We start from the raw sequence: 24135 nt of genomic DNA on the forward strand, positions 1-24135 counted from the left end.
TGTAGGATCTCTTCTCAAAGATATTCCCAATCTCTAGTTATTACATTCTAAAGGTGTGAGGAAAAGGAAATTTTTTTTCTTCCTCCTCGGCATCCTTAGGTCCTTGCCATCGTGAAGCATGGTCTTGTTGTTCCCAATAGTGGTCTTTCTGGTGGCAACAATTGGCTTACAACCCCCGTTCTTCTGTTGCTTAAATTCTGTAGTAGTTTGCCTTAGTACAAATGAAGCTCCAAACGCTTGAGTTGGGTATCTAGCATGAGTTATTGGACGACTTCATGCTTACACATAACTCTGAAGGTGAAAGTAATAGAAAACCTGTCAAAAAAATTCAACTCTCCTATTCTTTTGGAACCAGATGTAGTCCATCAATGGTTAAATATACCTCTGGAATGTTGGTTGCAACCACCACTTTCATAGTTCTTGGTGGTGCTGGGTCAAGAATTCTCGTCTTCATTTCATTGGGAAGAGCATTATAAACTCGAGTATAATCAACTCTTGAACATTGGGGTGGAACCCCTTCATTCTCTCATACAAGATCTAGTACACTGTATTAGTATCTTCCTGTCGTGCTAAAACGAGAAGGTTAGAAAGAGAAGGTTCTCACCTTCTGCCTCTGTTAAATGTTTCTGCAAAAAAAAAAGAGCTCTCTATTATTTTTAAACCAAATGTAGTCCATCAATGGTTAGATATTCCTCTACAATGTTGGTTGCAACCACCACTTTCCTTGTTCCTAGTGCTGTTGGTCAAGAATTCATTTCTTTATTTCACTAGGAAGGGCACTATAAACTTGACGTATGATCATCTTTGCAACATTGGGGCCCAAGCCCTTCATTCTCTCATAGAAGATCTGGCACACTGTATCAATTTTTTCCTATCCCTCTAAAAAGAGAAGGCTATCACCTTCTGGCTCAGTTAAATGTATCTCCATGATAGTATTAAGTGCAACATCGAGATAGTCACTCTTTGGCTACTTTGCATACAAAATCTTGATAGGAAACGCCCTACTTGGAATAGTGAAAATGTTATGAGCATCAAGTGTCGTTGAGGTGATTATATAACAAAAAACTTTTCGCTGCCTTAGTAGGTCCTTCAACAACCATGAGTTGTGTTGTTTTTCATGTGCTTCATCAAGCATGATAATGTAAACACTTTTCTTAGAAGCATTCCATCTGTCATATGCTTGATTACTATCTCAGCCCTTGTGCAATTCTCAAACCTAATCGTGTAACCAACCCTTTTGGCTACAAATAGCGTGGCCACTCTTCAAGGTTGTGTGCAACCAATCTTTCCTTTTGTCGTGTACCATGTCTCTGTTTGATATTGTGTATCCTATGTTGTTTTTCATGAACTAGCTTCTTTGATCGCAACTAAACCTTGGTTCTCATGGATTGCTCTAATCAGTTCACTTTTGAGGTTGAAGACTTACTTTGTCTTTGCTCCTATATTGGTAGCTTTGGAACTCTCTCTCTCTCTCTCTCTCTCTCTCTCTCTCTCTCACACACACACACACACACACACACACACACACACACACATGTTTACCTATACAATAGTTTGATTATATATACAGAACAAAAAAAACATATAATTTTTTCATACATAGATCCCTTTTGGATTTTTTTTGAAAAAAGTATTAGTTGGTGTCGTTTTAAAAAAAAAGGGGGAGGTAACCCTCCTCCTCCCAAGCACCACATGGGAACCCACCCCTTGGGGAACTTTTTGAGGAAGCTGCTTTCATTACCTTAAACCTCACGCCCACTGGCTATGTCTGTCTCACTTAACTACAATGCAATGCGTATGATACCCCCTACACGGGGTCTCTCTCCCTCTCAACTCCCCGTATGTAAGCAGGAGTGGCCATAGAGGTGCATTGGGAGGCAATAGCTACCGAGTACTTTATCGTGGGTGTCTTCACCTTGAAAATGCCAGGAGGCGCTATATAAGATGAGGTTGCTCTGGCCCCTCACTTAGTCTATGGGTTTATTTTCCTTTGCGTGTGTATTTTAAGGAGAGGTGTGAGGGCTTTTTTGATACTAAACAGCTATGGAAGTTGTTGAGTGTTACCATATACATGGTAGTGATGTGTGTGAATGCACTAGGACCGCCGGGGCATTTTTTCCCTCTTTAGGAGGTTTTTTCCCCTGTGCATTGTATATACGCCCATCACTCTAGGGCTATCTATCTTTCCATTGCATACTAACACACTCTCTATTGTGTGCCTTGAGATTCCTTCGTCTTCTCCAAGCTATGTGCGTTTCTTTGCAACCCTAATTCCAACAATTGGTATTAGAGTAGGTTGCATCCACCTGGGCTTAGTCGCCAGCTGCTCCAGCACACGCCTGCTCACTTTCTCTGATTACAGTGAGGTTTGGCGAGCGTTCGCAGGTCGACAAATATTTTGGGTTTTTGATTCGGGCTCATTTTGGCCTCTGTTTCCACTACATCCAGGTATGCACAGGCAATTTTGTCATTTTGTGCAGAATTTCTGTCAGTGCCAATTTTTGCATAACAGGTGCCTTACATTCTTCTAAGGTTTGTGCTATATAGCACGTGTTGTTCCCGCTTCGTTTCTTCTAGTTTCGCGCAGTTTTCACATCAGGTGCAGCATTTACCATGGCTGACAACAACACAGATGTGTTCAAGATGTTTGTTGCTGAGGACAGGTTGGATGGGGACAATTACCCTATGTGGGCTTATATGATGCAACACGTTCTTGTGTCAAAGGGCGTCTGGAATATTGTGCAGGGCATTGATGTACGTCCTGGTTCTGAGGATGTAGGCGATGTTGAGGATGTTGCAGGTCTTGCTGCAAGGATTGCTGTTGTTAGAGTTGTTTTGCCTACGGCAGAACAAGCTCGTTGGTATGTTAAGGATGCACAAGCTCATGCATTGATTGCGTTGTCTGTGAAGCACACCATTGTTCCCCACATTTGTTCAGCAAAATCTGCAAAACAGGCTTGGGATATTTTGGCTGGTCTTTATGCAAGTCGCAATGAGGCTAAAATTGCTTTGCTGCGTAAAGAGCTGGAGTCAAAGATTATGCATGAGGAAGATGATATGGATACTTTCCTTGCTAGTGTCAAGGATATCAATGAGCAACTTATTTCTGTATGAGAAGTCATTTTAGACAGTTCCCTTGTGCAGACTGTTCTTGATGCCTTACCAGATTCTTACTAGACTTTTGCTAGTACTTGGAGACTTATGATCCAAGGAAATCTAGAAGTTGTCAAGTTTGATGCATTATGCACATTGCTGTTGCAAGAGTCACTTTCCAGAAAAAACGGGACTAGACAACGTGCAGTTGAACAGGCTTTTATTACTTCTCAAAGAAAGGGTGGTAACAACAATGCAGCCACTTCTTATGGTTCTGCTGCGAGTGGCAAAACTTTTGTTCCTAATGCTTCTGTTGGCAGCACTTCGTCGGGCAATTCTGGTGACAAGGGCAGAAAGAAGATGCGTTGCCATTATTGTAAAGCTAATGATCACTTGATCAAGTAGTGTCCTGAGTTGAAGGTCAAAGAGGCTAAGAAGAAAGAGGGTGGTTCCACTGCAAATGCTGGTTCCACTACAAATGCAGCCATTGTTGAGTCTTCTGTGAAAGGAGATTGTGATGCTGATGTCGGTGCAGAATGGGCTTTTAGCGCAGAGTGCACTTACAATCCTGTTGTCCATGATGCATGCTTGTCAGTTGCTGCAGATTCACATGTGTGGTATTTCGAAGTGGTGCTACAAAGCACATTACCTCACATTGTGAATTGTTTACCTCTCTCGAGTCTGTCCCTCATGGGAATTCAGTCACTTGTGCCAACAATGCCTCTTATCCGGTTCAGGGAGTTGGAAAGATTGTGCTTACTGCTGCAAATGGCAGTTCTTTCACACTTGTTGATGCACTTTATGTACCTGGGATCAAGAAGAATCTCTTGTTTGTATCCGCACTTGCTAGACTTGGACTTGTAGTCAAATTTGTGGATGACATATGTACAGTTTTGGTGATGAAATTGTTGCATCTGGCCTTTTGTGCCGTGGGCTATATAAACTCACTTTGTATGACAAGTGTGGACAAAATTTTGCAAATCCTGTTGCAGATTCAGGGGCTATTTCAGATGCAAAACTTTGGCATGCACGTTTTGGTCATCTGAATTTTGCCAGTTTGCTGCGTTTGTAGAAATCTGATATGGTTGCTTCTTTGCCGCCTCTTGAAGCACTTGTCAAACATGTTTGTGAAGGCTGTATTTTGGGTAAGATGCAGCGTTCTAAGTTTCCAAAGATGGTTCAGTTCGGGCCACATGCAGGTTGCAGCTTGTGCATAGTGATGTTTGTGGGCCCATGCAAACTCCGTCCTTGGGCAATTACCTGTACTTCGTGACTTTCATTGATGATTACTCCAGGCATGCATGGGTATTTCCGCTTAAAGGGAAGTCCAAAGTTTTTATGTGCTTCAAACAATTTCTGGCTATGGCTGAAAATCTCTCGAAATGTACTATGGGCACCCTTCGTTCCGATCGAGGGGGGGAGTATATGTCTCATGAATTTAATGCATTTCTGGCTAGTCGTGGGATAAGACACCAATGTACAGTGCCTTATACACCTCAGCAAAATGGTGTTGCTGAGAGGAAAAACAGGTCACTGACGGAAATGGCACGATGTATGGTGAAAAGTCAAGTTTTGCCGCATTCTTTTTGGCTTGAGGCCATCATGTGTGCCACTTATGTACCTAATAGGTGTCCTACAAAAGCTTTACAATCTATTACTCCATATGAAGCATGGCATAATAGAAAGTCTTCTATTGAGCACATGCGTGTTTTTGGCTGTTTGGCATATGCTTTGGTGCCACAAACACAGCGCAGAAAATTGGATGATAAAGCTGTCAAATGTATTTTTGTTGGTTATAGTGCTGAAAGCAAAGGTTACAGGTTGTATCATCCGCAAACATAACATATTCTGGTTTCACGGGATGTAGTGTTTGTGGAAGATTCTATTCAGCCCTTGCTGTCATGTACTAGAGACAGTAATGTAAGCTCACAAGACATTTACGACACTTTGTTGCCTCTTTTCAGTGGTGGAAAAACGAATGTAAGTTCCAATGAGGCAAATGTACAGCCTATGGGGGTTTCTAAAAATGTTATAGATCAGCCTATTACTGATGCAGATGTACATGATATACTTGATGAGGAAAGGGCTGAAAATGAGCAGGCTAGAGGTATGCCAAAATGGTTGGTGCACACTTTGCGTGATAGTAAATTGGATGCACCTTTGTCTAGTCGTACTCGTTCAGGCTCTCGCCATGCATCTTATGCATCAGATTGTTATGCTTTGGCTGTGTCTAGCTTACATGATGTTGAGGAGCCTCTGTCTTTTGATGAAGCACAGAATTCAAAAAATTGGATGGCTGCCATGCAATCAGAATATGATGCACTTATAGAAAATGACACATGGACTTTATGTGATTTGCCTCCTGGCAAAAAGGCCATTGGTACAAAGTGGGTTTACAAGTTGAAACACAAGCCGGATGGTGAGATCGATCGCCATAAGGCTTGACTTGTTGCAAAGGGTTATGCACAACAAAAAGGCATAGATTATGAAGAGACTTTTGCTCCCACTTGTTGTATGACTACCGTGCATTTTCTATGTGCATTGGCAGCTCGTTTTGGTTGGGATGTACATCAATCAGACATTGTTACTGCTTTCTTAAATGGTGACATATTTGAGGAAGTTTATGTAACGCAGCCTCGTGGTTTTGTCATAAAAGGACAAGAGGACAAAGTGTGCAGATGTAAGAAGGCTTTGTATGGGTTGAAGCAATCTCCTCGTGCTTGGTATGAGAAAGTTGACACTCATTTGGTTAAATGAGGCTTTCATAACAGTCCAACAGAAAGCACATTGTATGTAAAGCGTGAGGGTGATGTACTTCTCATTGTGGTTCTTTATGTCGATGATTTGCTGATCACTGGACCAAATGAGAGACATATTGCTGAATTTAAGGCTGATTTGAATGCTACTTTCAAGATGAAAGATTTGGGGCTGTTGCATCATTACTTGGGTATACAGTTTAAGCAGTGTGATGGTGGTATTGCCTTGTGTCAGAAAAGTTACATAGAGACATTGCTATGTAAGTTTGGACTTGAGGATTGCAAACCTATTGCCACTCCCATGGAAACAGGTTTGAAGTTGAGTCTACATGATGCTGGCGATCCTGTTGATGTCACTCTTTACCAAACTGCTGTTGGCTGCCTCATTTATGTATGCAACACGAGGCCATATATTCAGTTTGCAGTCTCACAGGTCAACAGATTTATGCATAGCCAGGGTCTAAGCATTGGCAGACTATCAAGAGGATTTTCCGCTACCTTAGTGGCACTTTACATCTTGGCTTGTTTTATCCCAAGGGGGGATCATTGCCGCCAGACTTACATGCTTTATCGGACTCAGATTGGGCTGGTTGTTTTGACATGCGAGTGCCCACAACTAGTTTTTGTTTCATGCTTGGGAGTTCATGTATATCATGGTTGAGCAAGAAGAAACCTACTGTGGCCACTTCGAGTTGTGAGGCTGAGTACAGGGCAGTCTTCACAGCTACGGTTGAGTGTGTATGGCTTAGACGCCTTATGGCTGATTTGGGTATTGGGCAGGACACTGCCAACACTATCTACACTGACAGTCAGAGCGCATTGGCAGTTGCGAGGAACCCAGTTTTTCATGATCGCACAAAGCACATTGAGGTGCATTACCACTATGTCAGTGAGAGGCTCTCAGCACGAGAGATCAGCTTGGCTTATGTGCCAACACAGGACAACCTTGCACATCTTTTCACAAAGGAAGCTTGAAGCTTTCCGCAAAGCTTTGGGCTTACTCCCCTTTGTGGACTGATCATGTCCTTAGGGCATTGCACTTCCCTTTACTCATGTGCCAGCTCTCGTTCACCGCATCACTCCAGGGGGGATTTGTTACCATATACATGTGGTAGTGATGTGTGTGAACACACTAGGACCGCCGGGGCATTTTTTCCCTCTTTAGGAGGTTTTTTCCCCCGTGCATTGTATATACGCCCATCACTCTAGGGCTATCTATCTTTCCATTGCATACTAAGTAACACACTCTCTATTGTGTGCCTTGAGCTTCCTTCGTCTTCTCCAAGCTGTGTGCGTTTCTCTGCAACCCTAATTCCAACATTGAGCTACGATCTCAGGTCGGTATGCACCTTGATACCTTGATGACATACATTAATGGTTTTTTTCTGCTAAAACGTGCAGTTACCAATTGACGGCACCTAGTTTTTTTCTCTTGATATTTTTTCAGCGACTGCATAACTAGGCAATTGAAGATGGCTTGTAGTACATAATTGTTTGATGATCATACTTATTATTGTTGGGTTTTTTGGATATTTTATGGTAATTAGTTTCTGGCTTTTTAAGCTTGTACAACGCTTGTAAAGGTATTGTGATAACCCATACAAGTGGTGCTTGATGTGGCAATAATCAAACAGAAAAATGGGGGATCTTATATGTGATATGGTCGTTTGTTTGGCCTAGTGTCGGGGCTGTTTTTCACCATATCAGATGCATGGGATTATCTGCATACTACTTCATAGTGTAAAGGGGTTTAGTTTCTTGTGAACAAAAGGCTGTTTTTTAAAGCTTGTACAACGCTTGTAACTCATTGTTTGGATGGTTTGGTAACCAATGCACAACAAGTATAGTGGTGCTTAAATGTGGCAATACTTGGACAATGAAAAATCGGGGACCTTATACTTGATACTGTTGTTTTTCTGGCCTAGAGTCGGGGCTGTTGGGACTCTGTATCAGGCGCATGGAAATTTTTGCATACTACTGCATAGTGTAAAGGGGTTTTGTCCTCCCTCATGCCACTTTTGGGATTGTTACATTTAAAAGGAGCTCACGTTTTAGGTTATATAGCATGAAGTTGACAGAACTGGTAACATATATGGGTTTTTTCTCTTTACCAATCTTCTTAACTTTGGCTCTTTTAGGTGTTTTTCCTCATTAAAGTTACAAATTCTGGTAGGTTGATATTCGTTAGCCCAAATGCCGAGAGTTTTTTTCCAAAAAAATGGAAGGTATCTATAGTTGGTATTGAGGACACTTTATGGCTTCATGGTACTTAGTAAAGCTAGTGAAATCGGAGCTTGACAAAATTGGCAAAGTTGTTCTGGTATTGGTACATATCTCAAAATTGATAATTAGGTTACTTTAGGCTTTATGATACCTAAGAATTTGGGCCTGCCAAATTGGCAAAACAATATCTAAAAAACTAACCTATGGGTTAAAATAGGACACTTGGATCGAAAGGGGTAATGGCCTTTTGATCAAAATGATATGTTAAATATCTATTTAAAGGTCTTTCAAAACATTGAACTGTAAAGAAACCATACAATTACTGACATTAAAGAGATAAATAAACTGTTTTTTACAAAAAAGAACTAAAAAGACATGAACATTTTGGATAGTGGTTTTAAGTTAAAAAGGGTTGTAAGTTGGACATGGATAATAATTGATATAGTCCATTGACACATGTAATACACATCCAAGGCCAACAAATCTGTTGTCTTGTTTGGATGAATGCAGGTGAGGACTCTATCGATACTTTCTTGAAATTTTTTTGGGCTTAAAGCTATTGTCTATCAGATAGTATACCTGCTCTTACCACTTGGGAAGTAATTCTTTACTGGATCACTATCTTTTGGCACAAATTGCATTTTGTACATTATGGTTGACATGCTCAAGGAGCTCGGGGCAAATGAACCAAGGATGCTCCTTACTACTTACAGCTGTTACAAAGGGATAAAAACTATTCTTGGACTTCTAAAGCCTAACTTTGAAGATGATGAGTCCCCTTCTCAAAAGAGACCCTACACACTGCTAACTCCAAATTCAATGTCTGCTAACTCCAGTTTTGGAAGAGGAAAGTCTAGAAGCTTTGCAAGAGGAAGGGGTTGGGGGTTGCCTAATAAACATCTTTTGAAAATGTGACTATGCAGGTAGCGGTCAATGAGATTGGAAGGCGCTGTCTACCAAGCAAAACTAGGGATTGCAGTGCAGATTACATTCATTGTCATTTCACCAATAGAATTTTGGATTTCTTTTCACCAAAATCAATTTTTGTTGAATGCTTTGATTTAATAGATGGTAATCATTTTGTGATTAAAAATATGGTGTTTGGTTGGATATATTTTGACCCTATTAAGTGTTTTGTATACTCAAATGAGACATGAACCTATTTTAAAGTGTAAATACAAATTTTTTATCGCTTACTGCAAGGATTTTGGTTTACTTGGTGTGCATGTCTGTACGACAAACCTAACTATTATTAAGACTTCTTCTATTAGATATTTACTTGGTATGGGTTTGAATCACATACCTGTAAAACCTCTAAATCCTAGAATGGCATTGTCCGCACTACTAGACTGTCTGGCTGACTTAGCCTTAAGCTCCAACTGGAGCAACAGATCCTATAGGATCTTGTTGAAAAAACATTCTTTTTTCAAAAGAGTCTTTTGGTAGATAAATGGCTCAGCTTGGATACTACTTGGGTCACCCCAAAAATTATGCAAGACTGTCATGAGCTGGCTCGTAATTGGTTTATAGTCGGCCTTGATAAAGCAGCTAACATTGTATTAGTTATTTGTAAAAAGCTTCTGTATGAAGCTATCCTTGTAAGGTTGGGTGGAAATGAATTTGAAAAGGCAAATGAAACACTAAAGGAGGTGGACTTAGGGATTTGGATAATATGGGATACATTGAAACTTCAAATAAGCTCCATGTGCTGTTTCCAACTTTTAAAAAACACAAACAAAAATTCAAATGGATTTCCGATGCTTCAAACTGTATTTTTTCTTGTGTTACAAAAGATGTTACTTCCTGCCTAAACCTAGTCATGGCAGAGGTCTGTAATCTTTGTGCTAAAAGAAGAATAGATCTTAAAAGATTTAGTGTTATAGAGTGCTGTACTTTCTGGCTTGCTAAGAATTCATCGGAGGTGTTTATCAACCTACCTACGGATATCTATTGTATCTTCACCGCTGATATTACACAATGTTATGAAAATATTCCTCTCTCAGGAAATGACGGCCTTCTTGGAGTGCTCGAAGATATTATCAACATGGATTTTTCCAACAAAAAAACACAAGGGTTTGAAAAGATCTCACTGGTAAGAACACCTTGTTGGGTTAAAAATTTAGTATAAAAGCCACCGCAGTGCTTTGACAAAATAACTCTAATTATGGTAATTAGATGGATATTGCAGAATTTCTTTATCCAATTAGGGACAAACTGTTATGGACAAAAGATGGGAATACCTATGGAGTTCTCCTGCTCACCAATAATGTGCAATCTATACATTATTTTTTGAATGCAAATGGTTGTGTTAAAAAATGAAACATTATGAGGAGGCCAAATAACTTTTAGTCTTCAAAAGCACATTTAGATTCATGGATGATTTATTGATCAGACCTTCAAAGACTACCTAATTGAGATTTATCCACCTTGCCTCTTGATAGAGCCTACCTCTCTAGAAAAATTGGTGGTAGATGATAAAATTATAGTTAAAAAAACCTTTTTGAACATGGAAATCCAACTTCACTCTCCCTACGATGGACAATACACTACACACTTTTTTTGGAAGTGAGATAATTTGTCACTTAATCCCATTGAATTCATTAAAAGGAAAAGTAACAGACCTATAAAAAATGCGCGTAACACCTGCTTAGGTATCATCTACGGATAAATTTTTTGCCTATGAAGAAATCAACAAGTTTTTATGTAAATTTTGTAATAATGGTTTTCTGCGGAATGAACTCGTTACTAGTATAACAAAAGCAATTTGCTTAAATAACTGGCCAGGTGCCAGAGTAGATCCTCTTTTACTTTGCAATAATTAAGGAAGTAGGCCCATACCTAATGGGTCTACCACCTTATTAGGTATGTGCCTGGGTATGGGTGGGCACGCGCGCGCGCACACACCCACGCACACACACACACACACACACACACACACACACACACACACACACACACACACACACGTCTGGACGTGAGAAAATTTTCCTATTTTATAGGCTTGTTTAGCTCACAATTACATGGTTTTATTTCCTTGACCGGCCATGTTCTCTTTTCCTCTAGGTCTTTTTTCGGCCTCAATATTAGTAGCATTATCGTATGGCTGTGTAGGGTTAAGGTCGAAACATGAAACTTAACTTGCCTGCACATGTATGCGGGATAAGCTGGATCTGCAAGTTGTGGATTCTACCCTATTCTGGAGGTCGTTTGCTGGCATTACACATGGCCCTATCTATGGCAAATCGTCTTCCAACTAATGACTGACTGAGGATGAACGATGTAGCCGCATTGAACAATAGTTTACTCTCAGCCTGATCCGTCAATCCTATATCAAGGTGAGGGTCTTCCTCACTTAGCATGCTCATGTATACTCTGTTGGTAGCCATTGTGGTGGTGAGGAAGATTTGTTTAAGTGAATGTACTTTGAGTGTGTGACACTATGGGTAAAGAAAAAGAAAAGCAACAAGCTTTGGAGTCCATTCTCTGGCTTCTTTCTTCTTAGGTGGAGTTCTTTGGCTTAATGGGCTAAGTTTTGAAAGTAATACTTCTTTGCTTGGTAATTGGGAACTTATGGACATTTATAAATGTGTTTTGATGTGCTGATGGCATGGGTCTACTTACGGGCTGGATGGGGACTCTGTTTTTGATAGGTTTATTATGATTAAATGAATTTGTATGGTAAGTATTCTTCTTAAAGCTCATAAGGCTTCTTGGATGATGCTTTATACATTAGCAAATATAGTTGTTATTTACGATTGTATGATGGAATTCTGCTAACTTATTACATCTCAAAGCAATGGATGGCTTGGCTGGATGGAAATGGTTACCGACTCTCAGCAGGACTCTTATGGAATTACCTTTTTCCCATTTCTAAGTATAAAACTCCCGGTTTTTACATTTCTTCTGGTTATTTCGGACATGGACTATATGATCAGTATACCAATATACCAGTTAACCGGTATATTAGTATATCAATATAGTAGTATCAATACCAGTACTACCACCACCAGTACTAGCACTGAAAGTATGAGACTGGTACTAATACTAGTATGCCAATATAGCAATTTCAGTACCAGTACTACCATTACAAGTACTAGCACTGGCAATCTGAGACTAGTACCAGTACTGGTATACCAGTATATGAGTTTAGCAGTATAGCAATATCAATACCAGTACTAGCACTGAAAATCTGAAGACTGGTACCAATACCAATACCAGTATACCAGACTTGCATCACTATTGGTACACCGACTCTTTGTAAGACTCTTATAGAAATACCTATTTCCTATTTTTGAGTATAAAACTATTGGTTTCTACATTTTTTTGGTATTCTTGACATAGACATGATGTTTGGGAACCAATGTACCAGTATAGCAATATAGCAATATTGCACTCTCAATACCAATGCTCAATACCAATGCTACCAGTACTAGTACTAGCACTAAAAGTCTGAGATTACTACTAGTACTTGTGTACCAGTCTCGGTACCAGTATATCACTTTAGCAATATAGCAGTACCAGTACCAATACTAACACTGAAAAGTTTGAGACTGATACCAGTACCAGTACTAGTACCAATATACCAAACTTTTAAAGGTTTTTTTTATGATGGAGTAATTGGCTATCAAAGTCTCTTAAAATTTCTCTTTCAATGATAAGTGTACTTGCACAAGAAAGTTGTACCTTTGTGACATGAATAACAACTAGGATGCCCATGCATCACCTGCATACAAAGCCAATGCTAACAGAATGTTGTGTTGTTTCTATGGGTGCAGGTGAGGGCTACTCTCTTGGTTCAACTTTTTGGTGCTTTACTGTTTGAAAGATTGACAACTGATTTGAAGTTTGTGAAGGAGTTTCTACCTTTTGGATGTTGTCTTGTACCAATCTGATGTTATTCATTTGTACAAAATCAGGCTATCTAAGTTTGTTTTGTATAATAAACCTTGTATTTATCTGGGTATCTTGGTCTTTGAACATGTATATGTTCTTCTATGGGTAATATAAGTAAATAACACACACACACACACACACACACACACACACACACACACACATGGAGTCATATATAGGTAGGTGTGTGTGTGTGTGTATCTGGGTGCCCACGTGTGAGGAGAATGAAACTGTAGTCCTTGGAATCACTCTAGGAAGATAACAATGCTTCTCTCTCTCTCTCTCTCTCTCTCTCTCTCACACACACACACACACACACACACACACACACACACACACACACACACACACACACACACACACACACACACACACATGGAGTCATATATAGGTAGGTGTGTGTGTATCTGGGTGCCCACATGTGAGGAGAATGAAATTGTAGTCCTTGGAATCACTCTAGGAAGATAACAATGCTTCTCTCTCTCTCTCTCTCTCTCTCTCTCTCTCACACACACACACACACACACACACACACACACACACACACACACACACACACACACACACACACACACACACACACACACACACACACACACACACACACACAGTGATACTGTATTTTTCTTGATTTTTCAAAATTCTAAAAACTCCCCCCCCCCCCCCCCGCCCTCCCCCCCATACTGATCTAACCCATGACCAGTTGGGTAGCATATAATCACTTGGGATACTACTTAAATGCAACTGCTACTTATTTACACCATAGGGCTTTGCTCTTGTAATTAACCTAGGTTCTAATTAAGTAGCACTAGCTCTGGCGTGGCCGGGGAGTCCCTCTTCATCACACCACGAAGACGGCCTCTTCAGTGGATTTCCCCACTCATGGATATCTGCACGCCGAACAGAGCCAACACACACACACACACACACACACACACACACACACACACACACACACACACACACACACACACACACACACACACACACACACACAGTCTCCAGGAAGGCGGCCCGGCTCACTGATGGCTCCCACCCAGAGGACTGGCAGTCCCTCCTCCTTCCACTATATATATACATGTGAGGGTGCATCTCTGCCCCTCACTTAGTCAGGGTTGGTCTTTCTTGTTCTTAGTTCTAAACTTCGAAAGTACTCGATAAAAAGAATTTAGGCTTGGTTACTGATAAAACCTCATTAATTTGACAAAGTATAACTCTAGCAAGTTGTTTTTTGAAGGAATACACCACTTGGGTACTCTGGATAAAAACTCCATGGAAGGGGTGAATTTAATTACCCAATACATCGCCTAGCTTCCCCTACTCTCCTCACAATACCAGCAAGAGCTTGCCCTATTTTCCTCCTCTGGTGCTGATCTATCTAACTTTCTTAGGAAGTTATGTGGTCTCAATCCCTCATATGTCTGTACACTAGCCACTCCTACTATTCCACAAATTGATGGAATCTTTTGTCGGGATAGTGCAGCCCTTGAAGCAGTTAAAGAATTTCAGAGTAATCTTTGCTCCCTCAATGACTCTAACCTCGTGGAGATGGTGCATAAAATGTCCAAAGTTTTTCGTGTCTTACCTGTTAGACAAACTGAAATTGAATCCCTTGGGGTTGACCGTCAGCTTTGGGTCCTGCCGAACAAAGCTTTCCTGGCACACCCATTTTGTGTGAAACATGGGTTTACCTTGCCAACCTCCCTGCCTCTACTGTGGAAGATTGCAGACTCAAGATTCTAAAAGGAGGGCAATTTCTCGACAAAGGGGAGCTGATCAAAGCATCCTTCAATCTCAATCTCATTGACCACTCCAAATGCCCCTCCAATTCGGGCCTCTACATCCGTACCAAAGGAAACATGGAATTTGCCAAGAGTAATCCAAATTTTTACACTGGATCCATATGGAATGTCTTTTGACCGTATGTAAAATGTGCCTGCAGATTTCTTGACCCTAAAGCCTCTTGTGAATCCAGCATCATGTGGTTCAATCATACTGTTTGGTTTATTCTCAACCATCTGGACTTACTCTTCCCAGAAAAACTTGTGGATTTTCACCTCTCCCTCATTTGCTCTTGGTTAGGCAGCCAAGCTAAGCAAATTGTAATTGCGCAGATGGCCTTCAACATCTTTCGTGGACTAATTCTAGATATCTTGAAGGAGTTGAAATCTGATGAGCTTGGAATTTACTTAACTACTTATGCTAACTTTAAAGGTGTTAAGATCATTACTAGTTTAATTAAACCTTGTATTGATGAGGATGACTCCCCTACTCTCAAAAGATCCAACTCTTTGATTACCCCCAACTCCTTTACCTCATTTCTAACACCTAGCTCATCCTCTAACCGAGGAAAAGTTCGTAGCTACACAAGGGGTAGAGGCAAGTTTCCCCCCATCAAGAACTTCCCTGAAATCTAAACCTTGGTGATATTGCAGGTTACTACAAGCCCTTGCGGAAGAAGAACTCTCGACAAAGTTGATCCGGACAATGGATTTATCTACATACATTGTCTCTTTCACAATGTACTCCTCGATTGGATTCAACCAAAACATCTTTTTTGTGAGTGCTTTGATCTGTTTTTTGGCAATCACAAATTACTCGACAATATACGCATAGGATGGAAGTATCAACATCCCATAAAGAAGTTAATTTACAGTAATGATTTTCTTTGGTAGGATTCTGTTCCCCTTTGTACTTGCTTTCAATTTACCTCCTTTTGCAGGAATTTTGAGGCCTATGGTTACCATGTTTGTACCTATGATCTCAGCATTATTGAAAATACTAAAATACGTAGAATATTGGCCAAAGGGCTCAATCATATACCTAACTTTCCCAAAACCCCCTACCTTGCTCTATCAGCTATACTAAGCTGCCTCTCTGACCTTGTCAGTGCTCTCCAACTAGAGATGACAGTCCTACCGGACTTAAGGGAAGTTGTGAAGGAATGCTTCCTTCAAAAAGTATCACAACTACCTAGAAAATGGTTATCCTCTAATGAATCTTGGCTTACATCTCAGCTAACTTTTGAATTCCAAAAAATCTCTGATAAATGGTTTGTTGTCGGGCTTGACAAAAGCCCTAACTGTCCCACTATTTTATGCAAATACCTTGCTTGGAAGATCGCTCACAATCGAGTATCTGGGAAGAAATTCTTTAGTATTAACTCTCCATTACAAACAGTTACCAATAATATTGCAAAGCACTTGGGGAATCTAAGCTACCCTGTTCTGAACACTAAGTTACCTGTATTATTTCCCACTTATAAATTTCATAAACATGAGTTCAGATGGATATTTGATGCCTCCAATTGTATTTTTACTGATATCACTAAGGATATTACGTTATGCCTCAACCTTTTACTAACCAAATTTGAGCTTATTTATGCCACTAAACAGAGATTCTGCCAGAGTTTATTACATATTCAGTACAATCCCTTTTGGCTTGCAAAAAAATCTACAAAAGTTTTGCTTAATCTTCCTCAGCAAATCTTCCACATTTTTACTGCAGACATTACACAATGTTACGAAAACATTCCCCTTGATGGGGATCTTGGCCTTAAGACTATTCCTACCAAGGTGATTAAAATGGCCTTCTCCAATGCTACAAAGAAGAAACTTTTTTACATCCCTCTCTCCAAAAAACCTAGGTGGATAAAAGTAACTTACTCCTTACACTCCTTACACTTTAATAAAGCTAAGCTTTGTTGGTACATCTCCTGGTTGCTTTGTAACTGCACTATTGTTTCAGGCGGTCTTTGCTTTAACCAATGCCTAGGCATCCCCATGGGATTCTCATGCTCTCCACTTATGTGTAATATTTACCTTGCTTTCTTTGAGTACAAGTGGTGTCTCAAAACCATGGAAACATACAAAAATAAGCTTTCACAGTTCAAATATACCTATAGATACATGGATGACTTACTTAGTGTCAACAATAGAAACTTCCTCAAAGAAATTTGTCTGATTTATCCTCACTGCCTTAAAATTGAACCCACATCTCTCCATAAGATCATCTCACCCAATGGGGCCTTTTGCACATCAGTCCAATTCCTTAACCTTTCTATCTCCCTTCATATCTCGTCTATCGGTGGGTATGACCTAAGGTTTGTTTGGAAAAGAGACCTCTTGAAACTACCACTTGTGGAGTTCATAGAAAAGAATAGTAATAGGCCTCACAAAGCTGCTATTGGCTCTTGCATCAGCCTGCTACACCTGATTTGCTATTCTTCCTCTACTTCTTTTCCTGCCTGGGAGGAGGTTAATCTACTAATCAATAAATATTGCCTTAACGAGTTTAATAGAAACCAGATTTGCAACACTATTAGGCTCTTACACAGCATAATTGGCCTGAGTTACACTTTAAACAAGAGAATCTTATTTCTCTAATTAGGTAGTAGGCCCATACACAATGGGCCTACTACCAACCCATTGTGTATGGCGCCTCAGATAGGGCGGGTACACACACACACACACACACACACACACACACACACACACACACACACACACACACACACACACACACACACACACACACACACACACACACACACACACACACACACACACAGTGATACTGTATTTTTCTTGATTTTCCAAAATTCTAAAAACTCACCCCCCCCCCCCCCCTCCCCCCCATACTGATCTAACCCAGGACCAGTTGGGTAGCATATAATCACTCGGGATACTACTTAAATGCCACTGCTACTTATTTACACCATAGGGCTTTGCTCTTGTAATTAACCTAGGTTCTAATTAAGTAGCACTAGCTCTGGCGTGGCCGAGCGTGACTGCATTTCGGGAGTCCCTGTTCATCACACCACGAAGGCGGCCTCTCCAGTGGATTTCCCCACTCATGGATATCTGCACGCTGAACAGAGCAAAAACACACACACACACACACACACACACACACACACACACACACACACACACACACACACACACACACACACACACACACACACACACACACACACACACACACACACACACACACACACACACACACACACACACACACAGAGTCTCCAGGAAGGCGGCCCGGCTCATTGATGGCTCCCGCCCAGAGGACTGGCAATCCCTCCTCCTTCCACTATATATACAGGTGAGGGCGCATCTCTGCCCCTCCTTAGCCAGGGTTGGTCTGTCTTGTTTCTTTTCTGAAAAATCTATTGCTTTCTTTAGAGCTTCGGAGCTCACCACTCAGGTTTTTCTCTACCCTTGCTTACGTCTCTACAGGTTTTTTCAGTTGGCTAATGGTTTTACATTGAACATACATCTGTTATTCGTTGGCACAATAAGGTAAGTATAAATCGGATGTCAGACAGTGGCATGCTAGCATTGTTTACTTTGCTCAAATGACTTTGCCGCTGACATCAAACTACTTGCTATCATACTTGGTATAAGGTTTGGCTTTTTGACCGCTTGGAAAAAAGGGGGGCTGTCGGTAATTGGTTTTTTCTACTGTCACTCTTTTTAGCGTTGTGCAATATGATTCAAAATTACTCCTATAAATGGTATATGGTCTCGAGATTACCAAGGTACTTTGGTTTTTGTTTAGCCTCTGCAGGCTTATACCGTTTGCAGATTGCGTTGGTACATCCGATCTGACTGTTTTTTTTTTATAAATGGTGGTGCATCTCGTCAGACTGTGTTGTTTCTTTTGGGGGTTGCTCTTGGCCTTTTCAAACACTGGAAGCACTAGGGACTATCTATGTGATACTGGGCATCTGAGTGGGAACTATCAGTTTTACTTGGCATCGAGGTTACTATAGCAATTTGCTTAGAAAAACCCACCATTCTGGGTTACTAATGGTTTTGTTTAAAAAGGGGTTTTGGTGCATTGAATTGGAAGGTAAGTATAATGCTGCTTGGCTTGACGTTTGTATAGTAAAAAATCAATTAAAAAGGGGTTCTACTGGTATTGTCGTTGGTATGATTGGGTATCATTTGGTTTGATGCTTCTGTAATCTGTTAAAACCCTTCATGTTAGACGGCGTATTGAACTTTTTAGACCATATACTTTTTGGCCCATGTACAAGAGTAAGTTGTTTTTTTTTATAAAACTCGAAGGGAATTTGGTTCCGTGGCATTCTTAACAATGCAATAATTTATGTGCATTCACTTTTAGTTATTGCTTTTGGATTCTAAAACAGTTAGACAGGCTATGCCTCTACCTTTTGGCTAGCCTTCAAATATAATCAAGTTGCCCCTAAAATTTCTCATACGCAGGTTTTTTAAGTTTAAACAGAAAGCACTATGCCTTTAAACGCTTGAGAAAACCTAGATTTAGTGCAATCCCACAAGTAAAGCCAAAGGCGAGAGCAATCACAAAGCTCAAAGAAATCTAGCGTAAAAACCTTCAAAAATAGTCAAGAATTATCAGAGTTGCCTCTTGTCATCCATTTTTGCGTTTTTTGAGGTCTACTCCTACCTTGGGCTTGCACATCTTCTGCCTTGGATTTTTCGGATTGAACTTTCCAAATTGCATCCACTCTCAATTTTGTCAATTCTCAATTTTGTAGGTGTCGATGTTGATTTTTTATTTTGATTCTCAATTGCGGATTTCGTCGATTGTCCCTTTGTCGATTGCTGATTGTAAAACAAATGCTTACTCTCCCTCCCCTCTCTCTGTCTAGTGCTGGTGTGAGAGCCCTCTCATCCTCTCTCTCTCTCTCTCTCTCTCTCTCTCTCTCTCTCTCTTTCTTTCTCTCTTCATATATATATCTCTACTTGAATAGGTACTAGATGCACATGATCATTATCAGACACACAGGAAAATTAAGAAATATCACCACTCTCTCCTACAAATACGAAATACTCCGGGAAGTAGATCATTCATGAGTTTTTATTGGAAATTGTATTGGATAAGGTCTTTTTCAAAAGCGCCAGGTTTAAAAACCCGATTTGACATGAATATTATATGCTTATTGCTCTCCTCGAAGACAAAGTTTAATCCAAGAATTTGGATTAAAAATCTCTAGTAAAACTTCATATGCACTTATCCCAACATGCTTCATTAGTTGCCTCTTAAATTCTATAAGATGGTTCTACCTAAATAGGGAAATTCATCGTGGTGTCTTAAACTCCCCACCTAAACGTGGATATGCGCATTAGCTATTTTTTGACAGAGGACAAAATTTGACAACGAAGCTCTGTCACGCTCTAGCGTCTACAACATCCATTGCATGGAATCTGCCACGCAAGCGTATCTCTTCCCAGCATGCTCACTTGATTGAATGGCCGGATACTCTTGGCAATGTTTTCTTTGCCATGAAGTAGTACATAAGCTCTTCCTCAAACCCTATGTAAGGTGAGCTCTATGCTCACTTATCTTTCATTCTATGCCTTCTTGGTTGCTTGGTCTACGACTGTAGAATAGGTTGATAAGCATCATTTTCTCATCGCAAAGACTACTATGGCCGCTAACAAATCTACTTTCGCTTCAACCTCTGAGGTATTTTGTTGATTTATGTTAGATATCCGGATGCTTTTCATGGGGAATGGTAGTCTGAATGTTTCAATACATTAGTTGTTATGAAAATGGGATTTTCTATATACACCTTTCTATTGTTGGATGTTGTTGACATCGAACGTGATTGTCTGATCTGGTTTTTTCGTGTGTAGACGTGCCTGATTCAATTAGAACATTTGCAAATATGAATGTTTATGGCTTGGGCTTGGCTTCACCATGAAATAATTACATGGATGGTCATAGATAAATATATTTCGACAATATTTGCTGGACAATATTTCGAAACATGGAAGTTGTCCTTTTGGCACATTCTGTTTGATTGGGTACTTATGGGATAAGATACCTATTGATGTGTACTTCTTATTAGTCATACTATTGGTAAGGAACAAAATATGTGGTTCCTCTTGCTCTAGATGCTATATTTTCTGTCGATTTTTTGGAAACCCATACAATATATGGTCACTTGCTGGCTTGTATCCACCTCCCCTACAATGGATGGTCGGTCTTATCACTTAGATGTTGGTTGGTCTGATCACCTCTTTCCAAAACTTCTCCTGTTTTTAGTTTCTTTTGCTATGCCTAAGCTAAAGTTCTTGGTTCTACTTCCCAACTTTTGTTGCTATGACAACCCCCTGTTATGCATTTGGATGTTGGATAGGCTAACCCTATGACAGATATGGTGCTACTAAATATACTTCTACCTATTCTATGGTTGGAACGATTGTTTGTCAAGAAAATACTGGTTATGCATGCTAACCATGCTTCTAATAGCTGGATGATGTCCAGAGGCTCCTCTAAAGTTAGGATTGGGGTCTTTTGCTAAACTGGCAACTCCTCTTTATGGCTTAGTGATGGTTGTTGCTGATTTTACTTACTAAATGCATGTTATAGCTGAGTCCTGTTTTAGTTACAGACATCCCAAGTGTGGTTACCATTCAATTGCTATGGTAATACATTGTGCCTTTATTGCTTGATGCTTTGCTGTTCCAAATTTCACGATTTGGATGAGGTATCCTACTTGACTAGAAGATAATTGGATGATACTACTACTGCTGCTGTATACTTCATAGCTACACTTCTCTTTGCTAGACATGCGAGAAGCTTCTAAAATACCTTGACACACAATTTTTTAAGTTTTTGAACGTTTACACTTAGCTCTTAGTGTGTCAGACTTGGTTTTTTTACATCATCTGCTGCAACGAATGACTTGACTTTCTGCTCTTCCTTAACCTGCCTAGAACTATAATTTATGTTTCAAAGCAACGACAACATATCTTAAAAGTTTGGAATTAGGGGAAGCATTCTCTACCAACCAGGACACTAGTTTTCACTCTTTGGTCATACCCGGCAAGCAGTTATACTAAATTGCAACTAACTTTTTGACCTCTCTAAGTGGCACAATACACTAATCAGCCTAGATTGTGTTTTTAACTTTTACAAGGAGTCTAAAGCTAATTGATAGAGACTAATTTCAAAAGGTATTTATATGCATATATATTCCCCCTTCTTTTCTCTCATAAGTAGTAGGTTCTCTTTTTACTAGAACATAGGTGACATGGATAACAACTAGTGTCACCCAAGTTACCTGCAAGGCTATTTGAAAGCTAACCGTTGGTTGTTTTCTTACTTTGGATGCAGGTAAGGGTGATCTTTCCTTTGGCGCTGGTAAAACTTGGACTTGCTGTACACTTGCTACGATTTTAACAGGACCATTTTACTTTTTATGGCCTGTCACCATTAGATGACTTTCTAATTGATATGTTACTTATACTATCATTGTTGTCAATGGTTTGTGAATTTCGTCTGAAATATCATGTGCTATGTTATGTCTAGTAGAATAAACTCTCTCTCTCTCTCTCTCTCTCTCTCTCTCTCTCTCTCTCTCTCTCTCTCTAAGTACATGGGTTTCAAGTGTCGCTTGAGTCACCTGGAACCAGGACCTTGACTCCAATACTTGGTTCATAGGGTATTTGGGCAACCAAATGTCGTTGGATAGGGGGTTAACACACGACCATTATGACTCTAGTCTCGATCGGTTTTTAGGATGGTATACCTACCTCTATTTCTTACCCTTTTCTCTATTGTATTACAGATGGCTATTATCCCTATCGGACTCGACCTTTCTACTCAGCCCATTTCACTTGCATCACTTTTGGTGATCAAACTGATCTCTAACCACGAGGTTGTTATGCTTCTCAACCAAACCTCAAAGATTACAGAATCCTTATTGCATGACTCTATCATCATGCATCTTCTTGCCTTTAATGATTGGGTTTTGATTCTAGCCATACCAACACAAAAGATGGGCTCATCTATCTTCAACGACTAGTTGCCAACCTTCTTGTCATCAAACAAGGTCATAAGTCTGACCTCTTGCTCTTCTCGTCCCTAGGGGCTAAACTCTCCAACTATGTTAGGAAGCTCTACGGGCTAGCACCATGCTTTGCCACTTCTAGATCTTCTGAAACCACCAAGGCTCCCAAAGGCCTTTTTTGCCGCATTGGAAGCTTTTAAGGGGTTTCAAGAAGGACTTAATTCTACTAGTGAGACGTGTCTCCTTGAACATGTTCCCAAGGTTTCTAAATGCTTTCCTTTTCTCCCCTCTGGACAAATAGTAATTGAAGGAATTACCCATGATCATCAGCTATGGGATCTTAATAACAAAGCTTTTGTGGCACCCATTTTGATCAAGACATGGGGTTACCTTGCTGCTCTTCCTGCTTCAACCAGTGAAGATTGTCGACTTGACATTCTCAAAGGCGTCTAGTTCTTGGATAAAGGGGATGTTATTAAAGAACCCTTCAGTATGTTCTTCCTAGATTCTAGGAAATGCTCTATTATGTGAGGGATTTATGCAAGAACTAAAGGTACTATGGTCTTCTGCAAACAAAGCAGTGAGCTCTACTCCGAATCCATATGGAATGTTTATATGCCTTACATCAAATGTGCGTGTAAATCTTTAGATGCCAAATCTAATTGTGAAAGCAATATTCTTTGGTTTGATCATGCCATATGGTTTGTACTAAATCACTTGTCAGATTTGTCTCCTTCACATCCAGAAGAACACTTTCTTCCTATGATTTTCTCTTGGCTTGGAGACCAAGCAAAAGAAGTAGTGCATGCCCAGATAGCCTACCTTCACTTCATTTATGTACGAAGCTTTGAAAGAATTGAAGACGGAAGCTCCTAGTCATCTCATCTCGAACCTCAGCTCCTCCAAAGTAATCAAACATGTTCTCTCTCTTTTGAAACCGTCACTAGATTAGGATGAAACTCCTTACCTTAAAAGACCCCTATTGTCTAGTTCTGCTTCGCAATCCATAACCTCTTTCCTATCTCCCTCTCCTCTATCTGACTCTTCTGATGGTAGAGGCAAATCTAGAAGTTTTATTAGAGGGAGAGGCGAAAACCTCCCGGTACAAAAGATGTTTAACTCCTGATTATGCTTTGTCCTTTCAGATGGTTTCTTCTATCTTTGGGAAGCTTATGTTGGTCAAGAAGGAAGATAGCAGGCAACAACTTGTGCATTGTCATTATGTAACAAGCTGTTTGATTTCTTTACTCCTATATCTATTTTTCAAAATATTTTCAAAAATATATTTGGTAACTCTAGCAAGATAAATGATCTTATGATTGGATGGAGTTTTGACCCTCCTCTTAAGAATTTTGTGTATTTGACAAAGTTTCTAACCTC

This window comes from Adiantum capillus-veneris, chromosome 2 (assembly GCF_014529385.1).
Source record: "Adiantum capillus-veneris isolate H3 chromosome 2, ASM1452938v2, whole genome shotgun sequence".
In the NCBI taxonomy this organism is placed as follows: domain Eukaryota; kingdom Viridiplantae; phylum Streptophyta; class Polypodiopsida; order Polypodiales; family Pteridaceae; genus Adiantum; species Adiantum capillus-veneris.